This window comes from Heptranchias perlo, chromosome 20 (assembly GCF_035084215.1).
Source record: "Heptranchias perlo isolate sHepPer1 chromosome 20, sHepPer1.hap1, whole genome shotgun sequence".
NCBI lineage: Eukaryota > Metazoa > Chordata > Chondrichthyes > Hexanchiformes > Hexanchidae > Heptranchias > Heptranchias perlo.
In genome coordinates, this window is record NC_090344.1 from 10,022,720 (window position 1) to 10,037,625 (window position 14,906).

The window sequence follows — 14,906 nt, forward strand, 5'->3', positions numbered from 1 at the left end:
CGAACGCGCAGGGTTAAAGCTCAGGCTAAATTCCATAATTTGTCGATGGATCAAAATCATAGTTTGCGGCTCCAATACCGCAGCCTCCCTCCTGTAAACTAATAACACTGAATATCTCATCTGATATTGCAACAAGAGGAACCACGTGGCGATACAAATAATTGATGCATTTTGGAACACTCAATTATACGTTCAGCTCCGTTCGAAATGTTCACAAGGAAAAGGATTTGTTGATCTAGGTGAGACTCGACTAACAACCTCGCCATTTCCCGACCTTGTCCGGTCATATAAGGACCGCGCACTGACTGATTGCGCTGCTCGAGCCCGGTCACTTTGATCACCTCTCCTCCTCTGCTGCAAAGAATCTTAAGGTGAGAGGCCCTTACCTGTGGAAACGTGTCCTGTCCCCCTGATGAAAATAATATCTGCACTTTCACTTTCAGCTTCTTTCACATCCTCTGCTCCATCGCATTACAATCGGGTTTTCTGTGAACAGATCAAAATAAACACTGGCAGAAATTCTAACAGCAGTGGGATTCAAACCCACGCTTCTATAGAAATTAAATTTAACACCTTCGACCGTGAGGCCGCGCTACCATAATGTCACAGTAATGTTTAAAGAGCTGTTTAATGCTCCAATAAATGAATTGAAGCTAATTGACCGCATTTACCCGGTGCTGGGGTTGTTCTCCTTCGAGCAGAGAACGTTAAGAGGAGATTTGATCGAAGTGTTCAAAATCATGAAGGGTTTGGATAAAGTAAATAAAGAGAAACTGTTCCCATTGGCGGAAGGGTCGAGAACCAGAGGACACAGATTTAAGGTGATTGGCAAAAGAACCAAAGGCGATATGAGGAAACAGTTCTTTACCCAGCGAGTAGTTATAATCTGGAATGCGCTGATTGAAAGGTGGCTTTCAAAAAGGAATTGGATAAATACTTGAAGGGAAATAAATTCAGTGCTAACGGGAAGGAGCGGGGGAATGGGACTATCTTGACTGCTTTAACAACGAGCCGGCACGAGCTCGATAGGCCGAATGGCCTCCCTCTCTGCTATAACCATTTAATGATTCTATGATTCTGTTTATACTCTTTATTTTCTTTGCATGCATTTCTCCATCTCTCCCTGTCTCTGTCTCATGTGTTGTCCTCTAATGGACTTCTCAGGCTTCCGTGAACGGCGACGGCTGATCGATCCTGCAACACCAGCAGAGAAGGTTAAAGAAAGGTTGAGACGGTAGGAAAAGTAAAGGTGCAACCCAGCTGCTGCAGTCAATGTCTAAACATTAAGATCTCTTCGCTCTCACAGTAAAACAAAGCACCAATTTGATTAAAGTATACTTTTGGGAGAGTGTATGTTATCACCATGCCGAGACAGACGGCAAAACATATCATAGAATCATTAAAATTTACGTTAGCGGAGGCCATTCGGCCCATCATGTTTGTACCGGCCGGAAAAGAGATATCCAGCATCACCCGACTTACCAGCGTTTAGTCCGTAGTCTTGTCGGTTACGGCTCTTCAAGTGCATATTGAGGTCCTTTTTAAACCCGATGAGGGTTTCTGCTTCTCCCACCCTCTCAGGCAGTGAGTTCCAGACCCCCACCACCCGCTGGGTGGAACAAAATTCCCCTCTGCTCCACTCTAATCCTTCTACCAATTACCTTAAATCTATGACCCTTTTTATTGAACTCTCTGCTACGTGAATCAGGTCCTTCCTATCCACTCTATCGAGGCCCGTGATAATTTTATACACCTCAATTAAATCTCGCCTCAGCCTCGTCGGTTCCAGAGAAAACAACCTCAGCCTATCCAATCTATCCTCATAGCCAAAATTCTCCACTCTTCGCAACATCGTCGTAAATCTCTGTACCATTTCGAGTGTAGTCCCATCTTTCCTGTAATGTGGTGATCAAAACTGTACGCAATACTCCAGCTGCAGCCGAACTAGTGTTTTATTCAGTTCCAGAATAACCTCCCTGCTCTTACATTCTATGCCTCGGCTAATAAAGCAAAGTATCCTTTATACCTTTTTAACCACCTTAACCACCTCTCCTCTTCCCTTCAGGGATCTGTGGACATGCACTCCAAGGTCTCTCTTTTTAACGACACCTCTCAGTATCCTCCAAAGCAATGTAGTTTCCGAGCAACTAATTCTGAAACGTCTTACTTGATAATATAAGTCGTAGAGACGAAACCAATTTAGTAAAGGGAAACTAATATTGGTGACTGGAAATAGTTAGTGTACAACTTGATATTGCTGTATACCGGATTAGAAAACGAGATTGGATGGACAGAAGAGGTCTGAAAGGGTAGCCGATCGGCTATGGGAGACAGCGAAACTTTAAACTGGCTGCATGATGTTAGTAACAGCGTCTGGTTGGTCTGGATGTATGATTCTTGTTTCGGGGGCTTTGGTTGATTAATATCTGAGAGTCCCGGGGTAAAATCCCCAACAAGCTCTTGCTGTTCAGCTACGTTGAGTGTAAAATTCACCAATTGGCTTCTGACATCTTTTCAGTGTTCCTGTTGGTAGGATTAAAGTGCATGTTTGAGCTCCAGAGGACAGAGTGCTGAAGTTTCCAAAGTGCAACACGTGTGAAGTAAATAAAATGTCTCAAGATGATGCAGAGATTGATGCTGAATGTGAATTCCCCCGATTCAGGTGGTCTCATTGATATTGGATGACGGGACAGGGAACGACATATGGAAGTTTGCCGATGACACCAAAATGGGCAGCGTAATAAGCAGTGCAGATTATATAGGAAGAGGAACACAGGAACAGGAGTAGACCATTCAGCCCCTCGTGCCTGCTCCGCCATTTGATAAGATCATGGCTGATCTGTGATCTAACTCCATGCACCTGCCTTTGGCCCATATCCCTTAATACCTTTGGTTGCCAAAAAGCTATCTATCTCAGATTTAAATTTATAAATTGAGCTAGTATCAATTGCCATTTGCGGAAGAGAGTTCCAAACTTCTACAACCTTTTGTGTGTAGAAATGTTTTCTAATCTCACTCCTGAAAGGTCTGGCTCTAATTTTTAGACAGTGCCCCCGACTTCCAAAATCCCCAACCAGCGGAAATAGTTTCTCTCTATCCACCCTATCTGTTCCCCTTAATATCTTACAAACTTCAATCAGATCACCCCTTAACCTTCGAAACTCTGGAGAATGCAACCCCAATTTGTGTAATCTCTCTTCGTAACTTAACCCTTGAAGTTCGGGTATCATTCTGGTAAATTCCAGAGAGACATTAATATAATGAATGAATGGGCAAAACTGTGGCAAATGGATTTCAATATAAGCAAGTGTGAGGTCATCCACTTTGGACCTCAAAAGGATAGATCAGAATACTTTATAAAAGGTGAAAAATTCGAAACTGTGCAGTTCCAAAGGAACTTAGTTGTCCATGGACATAGATCAATTACATGTCATGGACACGAACAGGATATAATCCAAAAGGCTAATGGAATGGTGGCCGATATGTTTAGAGGATGAGAATAGACATTATGCTACAGCTACACAAAGCTCTGGTTGGACCACACCTGGAGTACTGTGTTCAGTTTTGGGCACCGCACCTTAGGAAGGATATATTGGCCTTGGAGGGAGTGCAGTGTGATTTACTAGAAAGATAACTGGACTCTAGGCAATAAATTATGAGGAGAGATTGCACAAACTATAGTTGTATTCCCTTCAATTTAGTAGATTAAGGGTTGATGTGATCGAAATGTTCAAGATATTAAGAGGAACTGATGGGGTTGATGGATAGAAACTATTTCCGCTCGTTGGGGTGTCTAGGACTCGGGGACATAGGCTAAACATTCGAGTCAGGACTTTCAGGAGTTGAAGTTAGGAAACACTTCTACAAGCAAAGGGTTGGAGAAGTTTGGAACTCTCTTCCACAAACGGCAGTTGATGCGAGCTCAATTGTTAATTTCAAACCCGTGATTTATCGATTTTTGTCATGCAAAGATATTTCGAGATATGGGACAAAGGCGGGTACAGGGATTTCGGTCACAACTCAGCCATGATCGTATTGAGTTGCGGAACAGACTCGACGGACCAAATACCACAATCCTGTTCCGAGGTTCCTCATTGGTGCAAAATGCAAAACGATCTTGCATTGGCCGGGAATCGAGCCCGGGTCTCCCGCGTGGCAGGCGAGAATTCTACCCCTGAACCACCAATGCTGGCTTTTGTAGAAGTTACATGCTTCTATATGGAATGTTGTCTAAACGAACATGCCGTTTACAGCTGCGATGGCCGAGTGGTTCAAGCGTTGGTCTCAAAATCCCAGTTGGGTTTTCCTGCCGAGGTTTGAATTCTGCTCGCAACCCTGATCTGTTTAAAGATCTCTTCAATGCTCAAATAGATTAATTGGAGTTAATTGACCGCATTTACCTCTCTCCCAGCATCAGAGATACTTCAACGTGGCCGGTGCTTTTAATTGAGCGTCCAATCTTCTCTTGCAAGATTTCAAGACCCGAGAAGGAATCTCTCCGAATCTGTAACTTAAATTCTGGTCGTTTGCAAAACCTGACATTTATACTCTTTATTTTCTTTGCATGCATCTCTCTATCTTTCCCTGTCTCTGTCTCTTCTCTCTCTGTTGTGCCCGACGGGCTTCTCAGGCTTCCTTGAACGGCGAAGGCTGATCTCACCTGCAACACCAGCAGAGAAAGGTAAAAAAAAGGCACTGAGACGGTTGGAAAAGTAACGGTGCAACCCAGCTGCTGCAGCTAATGTCTACACACTTATGTCTCTTCACTCTCACAGTGAAACAAAGCATCAATTTGATTAAAGTATACTTCTGGTCGAGTGTATATTATCGCGATGCCGAGACAGACGGCAATTATATCATAGAATCCGAGAAAGTTATGCCAAAGAAGGAAACCATTCTGCACATCGTGCCTGTGCCGGCCGAAAAATCGGTACCGAGCCTCATCTCACTTTCCAGCGTTTAGTCCCGAATCTTGTCGGTTACGGATCTTCACGTGCATATTGAAGTTTTTATTTTTCAATGCGATGAGGGTTTCCGCCTCTCCCACCCTTTCCGGCAGTGATTTTCCGACCCCCACACCCACCACCCTCTGGATGGAAAAAGAAATTCACTCCCCTCTAATCATTCTACCGATTACCTAAGATTGATGTATCCTGATTATTGACCTCCCTACGAAGGGAAATAGGTACTTACTATACACTCGATCGAGGCCCGTCATAATGTTATACACCTCAATTAAATCTCCCAACAGCCTCCTCAGTTCCAAAGCAAACAACCCCAGCTTATCCAATCTAATCTCATAGCTAAAATTCTCCAGTTCTGGCAACATTGTCTTAAATCTCCTTTGTACCCTTTCTCGTGCAATCACATCTTTCCTGTAATGTGGTGACCACAACTGTATGCAGTATTCTTGCTGTGGCCTAACTATTGTTTTATAAATTTCTACCAGAACTTCCCCTGCTCTTATATTCTATGCCTCGGCTAATAAAGGAGAATATTCTTTATGGCTTCTTAACCACCTTATCTAGCTGTTCTGCTACCTTCTGGGATCTGTGGACATACACTCCAAGGTTTTGCTGTTCATCTATATCTCTCAGTCTCCTCCCAAGCAATGTAGTTTCAGAGCAACTAATTCTGAAACGTCTTACTTCATAATTCAAGTCGTACAGTCGAAACCAATTTGTTAAAGGGAGACTAATATTGGTGACTGGAAGTAGTTAATGTACAACTTGATATTGCTGTGCACCGGAACAGAAAACGAGATTGGATGGACAGAAGAGGTCTGAAAGGATGGCCGATCGGCTGTGGGAGGCAGCGCACCTTTCAACTGACTCCACGGCTTCAGCATCAGCGGTTTGTTGGTCTCGGGGTATGAATTTCGCTTCGAGGGTTGTGTTATGTGATATGCGCGCGATCTCAGCTTCAAATCCCGCATGACCCCTCCTGTTTCTGTGCTTTTAGTGAAAAGTCACCAATGTGCTTCCGATATCTTTTCAGTGTTGCTGTTGGTAGAATTGAATTATATCCAGAGAATGTTTGAGCTCCAGAGGACAGAGTGCGGAAATTTCCAAGGCACAACACAGGTGAAAAAATAAATGTCTCAATATGATGAGGAGATTGAAGCTGAATGTGAATTTACCCCAGTGCAGTCGGTCTCATTGATATGAGATGACGGGATGGAGAGCGACATGTGCAGATGACGCCAAGATGGGCAGCACTGCAAGCAAAGTAGATGGAAGCAGAACATTACAGAGAGTATTTAATATAATAAATGAATGGGCAAAACTGTGGCAAATGGATTTCAATTTAGGTAAGTGTGAGGTCATCCAACTTGGACCTATAGAGCATTGATCAGAATACGCTCTAACTGGTGAAATGCTCGAAACCGTGGAGTTCCAAAGGGACTTACCGGTCCATATACATAGATCATTAAAATGTCATGGACAGGTACAGAAAATAATCAAAAAGGCTAATGGAAAACTAGCTTTTATATCTAAAGGACCAGAATACAAGGTGATAGACATTATGCTACAGCTATACAAAGCTCTGGTTAGACCACACCTGGAGTACTGTGTTCAATTCTGGGCACCGCACCTTAGGAAGGATATTTTGGCCGTGGAGGTAGTGCAGTGTAATTTTGCTAGATTGATACCTGGAATCCAAGGGTTAAATTACGAGGGGAGATTACACAAACTAGGGTTGTATTCCCTGGAATTTAGTAGAATAAGGGCTGATTTGATTGAAGTTTTCAAGATATTACGGGGAACTTTTGGTGTTGATGGAGAGAAACTCTTCCCGCTCGTTCGGATGTCCAGGACTCGGGAACCTGGCCTAAAAATTAGAGTCAGGAATTTCAGGAGTGAAATTAGTTAACACTTCAACAAGCAAAGGGGGGTAGAAGTTTGGAACTCTCTTCAGCAAGCGACAGTGTTAGCTTAATTGTTAATTTTAATCCTGAGACTGATAGATTTTTTTCGTTAACCAGTGGTATTGACGGATACGGAGCGAAGGCGGTTATATGGAATTAGGTCACAGATCAGCCATGATCTCACTGAATTGCGGAACGGGCTCGAGTAGCTCAATGGCTTACTCATCTTCCTAATATGGTGCAAAACACGAAACGTTCATGCATTGTCCGCGAATCGAATCCGTGTCAGAGGGGAGAAATCCATCCCAGAGCCACCAATACTCGTACGTACACGCACTGCATATGTCCATTTATGTTACTCTCATAGTGATTGAAAGCTGCAATTTGAGTAAACTATACTTATGGTAGAATGTATACTATGCCGATGTCGAGACAGACGATTATGTTGTTTAGAGCAATTCATTCTGCATAGTGTTACTTGATTATGCAAGTCTTACATTCAAAGCAATTTTGATAAAGAGCGAGAAATATTGTTGATATGAAATGATCAGTGTAGAATCTGATATTGCTCTACATCGTGCATCGGAGAAGAAAGCGGGATTGTATGGACAGAGCCTTCTGAAAGGATGGCGGAACGGCTGCATGGCAGCGAAATTTTACAGCGGCTGCACGGCTCTGTTGCTTGTTGGTCTTTGGGTCTGAATGTCGCTCAGGAAGTTCGAATCGTTCAAAATTCCGAATGAGCCCTGTTATATCCCCATTTTTAGTCAAAAATCACCAATTGGCTTCTTACATCTTTTCAGCGGTGTGGAAGGCAGTTTTGACTTATCTCCAGCAGAGCATGTTTGAGCACCAGAGGAAAGAAAGCAAAGGGTTTGTCCATGCAACACAAGTAGACGAAATGAAGATCATCTTTGAAGAAGTTGTAGATTGAAGCCGGCACATGAATTTATCCCAATTCAGACAATCTCATGGGTACAGAATACAAAAAAGGTAAAGGATGCTGCATTGGCCTGGAAACAAACCCCTGGTTTCCCACCAGCAGGCGAGGGTTCCACCACTGAACCACCAATGGACACACGGCTGCAGGCAGCACGTGTAGCTTTGGATACATGTCTGGAACATGCACTCTGGCAGAGTTCCTGTGATTACCCTGCGCAATCGACTCGACAGCCGCGCGATGCCTTTGTGTTAACTTATAGATTAAGCATGGTCGTGAAATTCACTGGGGGTTCGAAACCAGCTTATACGACGATTGTGAAACAGTCAAATAAATAAGAGCTGTAATTACCAGGTAGTGTTTACTTCTCTCAGAGGTTAAGGGATAATCCAGCCCAATGTTCACCTTTAAGATTTCACGACTTGAGACAGAATTTCAAAAAAACTGTACCTTAAATTCTGCTCAATCACAGAATTTGGAGATTTATATTATTTTATTTCTTTGCATGCATCTCTCTATCGCTGTCTACGTTTCTTCTCTCTCTTATCAGGCTTCCTTGAACGGCCAGGTCTGGAAACCGGGGATGGAAAAGACTGTCGGATCTTCAGTCCAATTGTTGGATTTCGACGGGATGAGCTTTGCTATTTTCCGTCTCCGTTTTCGGAAAATATAAACCCAGATGGGATTTCACCTCCTCAGTCCCGTCACCTCCGGGTAATGGGAATGAACCCAATCTATCGCTCGGTCGGAACATCCGTATTCTTATTGCTTAAGTATAAAATTACGGGGTTACAGCTATATTCAGGACGCATTTTAGAAATTAACACGTAACAGACTTATGCGAAAACTAGAAGCACGTGGAATTAAAGGACCTGTGGTAACGTGGGCACCTAATTGGCTCAGGAATGGGAGGCAGAGAGTAGTGGTGAACGGATACCCTTATACATTAGGGTCTCTATACTTGAATTATGTTTTCATTTATTGGAGCATAGGAACAGGAAGAGGCCATTCAGTCCCTCGAGCCTCCAGGTTAACACATCCTTCCTGAGGCGGAGTGCCCAGAACTGAATGATGTCCTCCAGATGCTCTGTGCAGCTGTAACATAGCTTCCACCCCTTTGTATTCCAGCCTTCTTGAAATAAACGGGGAGAGTAAGAGCTCAAGAATGAAAGCGAGAGAGAGCAAGACGAATAGAGACAGACAGACAGACAGACAGATCACGAGGCATTGGAGAAACCGTCGCTGTGTAGATTTCTCAGGAGCTGCTGTGAATCCCCGCTGAGCTTTCGAACCACTTGCTCCACCGCAGCAAAAAGTCATAAGCAGCAAATGGGTAATGTGAAATCACATAATCGACAGCCGATTTGTGGTGCAATGGGTCGCACGTTGGACTTCAAATCACCAGCTCCAAAGTTGTGGATTCCAATTTGACTACCGTTGAAGTTGAGGTCTCAATTTTGGTGGTGGGAATTAGAACTTTGCAGCAAAACCACAACAGGATCACGAATGTTCATCAAAGAAGGGAAACAACCCTCTTGTAGCTCCTGAAAATCGCAAGAATTCAAGTATCGTGACTGAGCGGTCTAACCCGCTGGTTTAAAGCTCCAGTTAAATCCCATATTTTGTAGATGGTTCAAAATCACGGTTTGTGGCTCCAATTCCGCAGCCTCCTTCCTGTAAACTAATAAAACTAAACATCTCATCTGTTTTTGCAACAGCGTAGGCCGGAGGAACCACATGGCTGAACAAATAACTAGATGCATTTTGTAACACACCAATTGCACATTCTACTCCGTTCGAAATGTTCACAAAGAAAAGGATTGGTTGATCTAGATGAGACTCAACTAACAACCTCGGCATTTCCCGACCCTGTACTGTCATATAAGGACCGCGCACTGACTGATCGCGCCGCAAGAGCCCGGTCACTTTGATCACCCGTCCCTCTCTGCTGGAAGGAATATTAAGGAGAGAGGCCCTCACCTGTGGGAACGTATCCTGTCCCCGTGATGAAAATAATATCTGCACTTTCACTTTCATCTTCTTTCACATCCTCTGCTCCATCGAACTACATTCGGGTTTTCTGTGAACAGGTCAAAATAAACATTGGCAGAAATTCTAAGAGCAGTGGGATTCAAACCCACGCCTCCATAGAAATTAAATGTAACACCTTAGACCGCGTGGCCGCGCTACCATTATTTCACAGTAACGTTTAAAGAGCTGTTGAATGCACAAATAAATGAATTGAAGCTAATTGACGGCATTTACCCCGTGCTGGGGCTGTTCTCCTTCGAGCAGAGAAGGTTAAGAGGAGATGTGATCGAAGTGTTCAAAATCATGAAGGGTTTAGATCAAGTAAATAAAGAGAAACTGTTCCCATTGGCGGAAGGGTCGAGAACCAGAGGACACAGATTTGAGGTGACTGCCAAAAGAACCAAAGGCGACATGAGGAAACATTTCTTTAACCAGCGAGTATTTATAATCTGGAATGCGCTGCCTGAAAGGGTGGTGGAAGCAAATTCAATCGTGAATTTCAAAAAAGGAATTGGATAAATACTTGGAGGGAAGTAAATGCAGGGCTACCGGGAAGCGGCGCGGGAGTGGGACCAACTGGATCGCTCTCACAATGAGCCGGCACGGGTTCGATGGACCGAATAGCCTCCTTCTGTGCTGTAACCATTTTATGATTGTATGATTCTATTTATTCTCTTTATTTTTTTTGCATGCATTTCTCTATTTCTCCCTGTCTCTGTCTCTTGTGTTGTCTCAGGCTTCCTTGAACGGCGTTGGCTGATCGAACCTGCAAAACCAGCAGAGAAGGTTAAAGAAAGACTGAGACGGTAGGAAAAGTAAAGGTGCAACCCAGCTGCTGCAGCCAATGTCGACACAATAATGTCTCTTCGCTCTCAAGTAAGTCACTTTCTTTTCATTCCTCTTCTTTCGTTCTTTTTCTTTCTGCCTCCAGCACCCGTGTCCGTATCCTGTTTTTCTTCTCTCATGTGTCTCTGTTGGATGATCAAAAATTCAGACCCGCCGCTTCTTCCAGCTTTTTCTTCCTTCCACAATCATGACCCATTTCATTGAGACTTTACTGCGGCCTTGCCCACTCTAACATTTACTTTCACATTCTTACGCCTTTATGTTTGCTCGACATCGACCGATGTTTCTCGGGGGCACATGTTCCGTTCGCACCAATGTTCATTTGTGCCTTGAAACCAATCGATACATTTCGATCTGCGTGACTGTTCCAGAGACAAGCACTAAGAAAGCAGGGCTGGCATTCGGAAGGACAGCGGCATACTTTCCCGTGAAATTTCCATGGGTATCTTGTGACACGGGGGATGTTAACTGAAGAACTGGGTTTTGTTTTCATGGTCGTTGGCGCTTTTCCCCGAGCAGTTGATGTGCGGGAGAGACGGACGGCACGACATAGCTGCGAATGACGGCTGAAAGATGCAGTTTTGGCAATCTGGGCGGTGCAGTCAGGTCGGAAATGTTCCGCTTGATCTTAATAGGTCTGTGGAAATGTCCGATTGAAAAGGAATGAGGAGAAATGAGAAGAGCGGGAATGGTGAAAAAGTGTCGATGACAGGAGGTTGGCCGTGAGCGAAAGGTCCTTTGAATGTCCGGCGCGGAGGGGATTTTGTTCAGAAACGACAGACTTTAAAGCGCGTGGGGAAAGTGAAGTGCGAGCTTTGTCCTTTGGTCAAACTGGGTGTTTTCAGGAAAACAGCCATTGTGAAATTACAAAAATGTAAACAGAAAATGCTTGCAACACTCAGCAGGTCAGGCAGCGCCTGTGGAGAAAGAACCAGAGGGAAGGTTTCAGCCCTCCGAACTTTTTCATCAGAAATGGATGGATTGGTATGTAGAAGAGTAGCTGAACTGTCTAAGATGCTGGTGTCAATCTTTCGATCATGTGGGTTTGAATTCCCCCTCTGCCACATTTGGTGGAGCTGTTTATTTTGGCCGCCTCACCTTAAAATCTTCTTTCCAAAGAAGTGCGTTTCCGCATTGCTGGCTTACATCTGTTTGCACAAATCAGCAAAGTCTGAATTGCCACCCAAAATGTTTCTTGCACGGAGGTGTTGGGAGTGTTAGGGGTGATCCAGGTGAAGTGTCAATCAAAGTGCGCAATGGCCCCCTGGTAAACGAAGTATCTCTTATGGTGAGCATAAGATGAAAGATATGGACCATAATTATGTATTTCTTCTTTGCATCACACTAGGATTTATTATCAGGGAATGGACATGAGCAGGTCGATTTACGTCATGCTCCGGTCGCTTTGCATCGCCCCTGACACATAGATTAGAATCATAGAAAGGTTACTGCATGGAAAGAGGCCATTCGGCACATCGAGTCCGTGCCGGCTCTCTGCAAGAGCAATCCAGCTGGACCCCACCGCCCCACCCCGCCCTTTCCCTGTCGCCCTGTATTTTTTTTTTCGTTTCAAGTACTTATCCAGTTCCCTGTTGAAGGCCGTGATTGAATCTGCCTCCACCACCCCCTCGGGCGGTGCATTGCAGATCATAAACACTCGCTGTGTAAAAAGCTTTTTCCTCATCTCACCTTTGGCTCTTTTGCCAAACACCTTAAATCGATGTCCTCTGGTCATTGACCCTTCGGCCAACGGGAACAGTTTCTCTCTATCGACTCTGTCCAGACCCTTCATGATTTTGAATACCTCTATTAAAGCTCCTCGCAACCGTCTCTATTCCAAGGAGAACAACCCCACCTTCTCCAGTCGATCCATGAAACTAAAGCCCCTCATTCATGGAATCTTTCCAGGAATCACCCACCATCAACATCCTGGTGATCACCATGAACCAGAAAGTTAACTGAACCAGCCAGATCAATACTGTGGCGTCAAGAGCAGGTCAGAGGTTGGATATTCTGCGCCGAGTAACTCACCACCTGATTTCACAAGCCGTCCCACCATCTACAAGGCGCAAGTCAGGGTTGTAATAGATTACTCATGTGATAGTCACCTACATTAAACATTAACTCTGTTTCTATATCGAAGGATTCTGCCTGACCTGCTGAGGATATCCAGCATTTACTGTTTTCATTTCAGTTTGGCAACATAGCCAGTATTTCCATTTTGAATAAAGGAGCTTGTGTGAGCTTCTCCATGTGACGAGGTGGCCGAGTGGTTAAGGCGTTGGACTGCTAATCTATTGTGCTCTGCACGCGTGGGTTCGAATCCCATTCTCGTCGATGTTGTGTTCAATTTTGTTTCTTTCATTCAGTCCATCCAGAAGGTCGGGTCCCTTCCTTCTCGAAACGGCAGACAGAGGTTTTTGCATTGTTTGCTGAAATCAGCAACAGTTCCAACCAAGAAGTTGTTGAGATTGGAAGGTCGCGAAGAATCAAAGTGTATCAGTCGTGTCATTGTAAAAGGAGTAAATCTTATAGTCAACGTAAGAGAAACTTATGTACCATAATTATGATTTATGTCCGGATCATTCCGTGTCTGTGTCTGTTTGAAAGCGATGTGCTGTCAGTCCCGGATCATTCCATGTCTCTATCTGTTTCAAAGGGATGTGCTGTAAGTCCCGGATCATTCCGTGTCTGTGTCCGTTTAAAAGGGTTGTGCTGTTAGTCCCGCATCATTCCGTGCCTGTGTCGGTTTAAATGGGATGTGCTGTCAGTCCCGGATCATTCCGTGTCTGTGTCTGTTTAAAAGGGATGTGCTGTCAGTCCCATATCATTCAGTGTCTGTGTATGTTTAAAAGGGATGTGCTGTCAGTCCCGGATCATTCCGTATCTGTTTCACCCGATTTTCTTGATACCTTTTTCCTACTGAACTGAAATGAAGATCCTCTCTGGAGAAGAAGGTTCACCGCCTGCTGTTGAGATCAAATTCATTCTGCTGGGCTTCCATTCCAATCTCCGCACTCTATCCCCCATTCAGTCCCACCCCCGCCTGGACATTATAATCTGCGATATTCATAAGGGAATGGCGAAGCCGAATATCATGGTTATAATTTTTTGGCTCCACAACACTGAATATTATCAATTCCAACGATTCAGAAGGATTTATAGAATCGTAGAATCTTACAGCATAGAAGGAGTCCATTCGGCCATCGTACCTGTGCCGGCTATTTTTAGAAGTCCTGTCCAAATTAGACCCACACCCCAGATTTTCCCCATAACCCTGCAAATTAATCCTCCTCAAGTACATGTCCAATTGCCTTTTGAATGATCCTGTGGAATCGGCTTCCACCACCCTTTCAGGAAGTGCGTTCCTGGTCTTTACAAACCCTCTGTGTGAAAAAAAATCTCTTAGATTTCTCTCTAGTTATTTTGCCAAATATTTTAAATCTATAACCTTTGGTTACCGACCCACTTGCCAGAGGAAACAGTTTCTCCCTAATTGCTCTTTCAAAACCCCTCATTATTTTGAATACCTCTATTAGGTCTCCCGTTAACCTTCTCTGCTGCAAGGAGAATAATCCCAGCTTCTCCAATCTCTCCAAATAACTGAAGTCCCTCATCCCTGGTATCACCCAGGCCAACCTGCTCTGAATCCTCTTCAATCCCTTTTCATCCATTGTATAGTATGGTGCCCAGAACTGTACAAGACATTCCAGCTGAGGCCTAATCAGTGATTTGTAAAGGTTTCGTGTGACTTCCATGTATTTAAATTCAATGCCCCCATTTACAAAGCCAAATATCCCATCCGTTTTTTTAACTACCTTATCTACTTGCCCTGTTTTGTGAATATGCTCCCCCAGGTCCCTCTGCTCTTGCAACCCCGCATAAATTATTCCATTTAGATTATACTGCCTCTTCTTGTTCTTCTTCCAAAAGTGCATCACTTCACACTGATCGACGTTAAATCTGTCACGTGACTGCCCATTTGACCATCTGTCCATGTTCTCCTGAAGTCTGCTACATTCTTCCTCACTATGTTCTCAGTTGCCAAGTTTTGTATCATCCGCAAACTTCGAAACGGTACTCCCTATTCCTGCATCCAAGTCATGTATATATAACAAGAAAAGCAATAGTTCTAATACCGACCCCTGGGGGATCCCACTGCATATTTCTCTCCATTCAGAAAAACATCCGTTCACCACGACTCTCTGCCTCCGATCCTTT

The 14,906-nt window shown here is 44.1% G+C and overlaps 2 non-coding genes across 2 annotated transcripts; one reads left to right on the top strand and one right to left on the bottom strand.

Annotated features, from left to right (window-relative positions):
* Positions 1 to 4,118: 4,118 nt before the first annotated feature.
* trnag-gcc (transfer RNA glycine (anticodon GCC)) lies at positions 4,119 to 4,189 on the bottom strand. Its single transcript has one exon. It is a non-coding gene; the product is annotated as a tRNA-Gly (tRNA).
* An 8,751-nt stretch (positions 4,190 to 12,940) lies between these two features.
* trnas-gcu (transfer RNA serine (anticodon GCU)) lies at positions 12,941 to 13,022 on the top strand. Its single transcript has one exon. It is a non-coding gene; the product is annotated as a tRNA-Ser (tRNA).
* Positions 13,023 to 14,906: the final 1,884 nt, after the last annotated feature.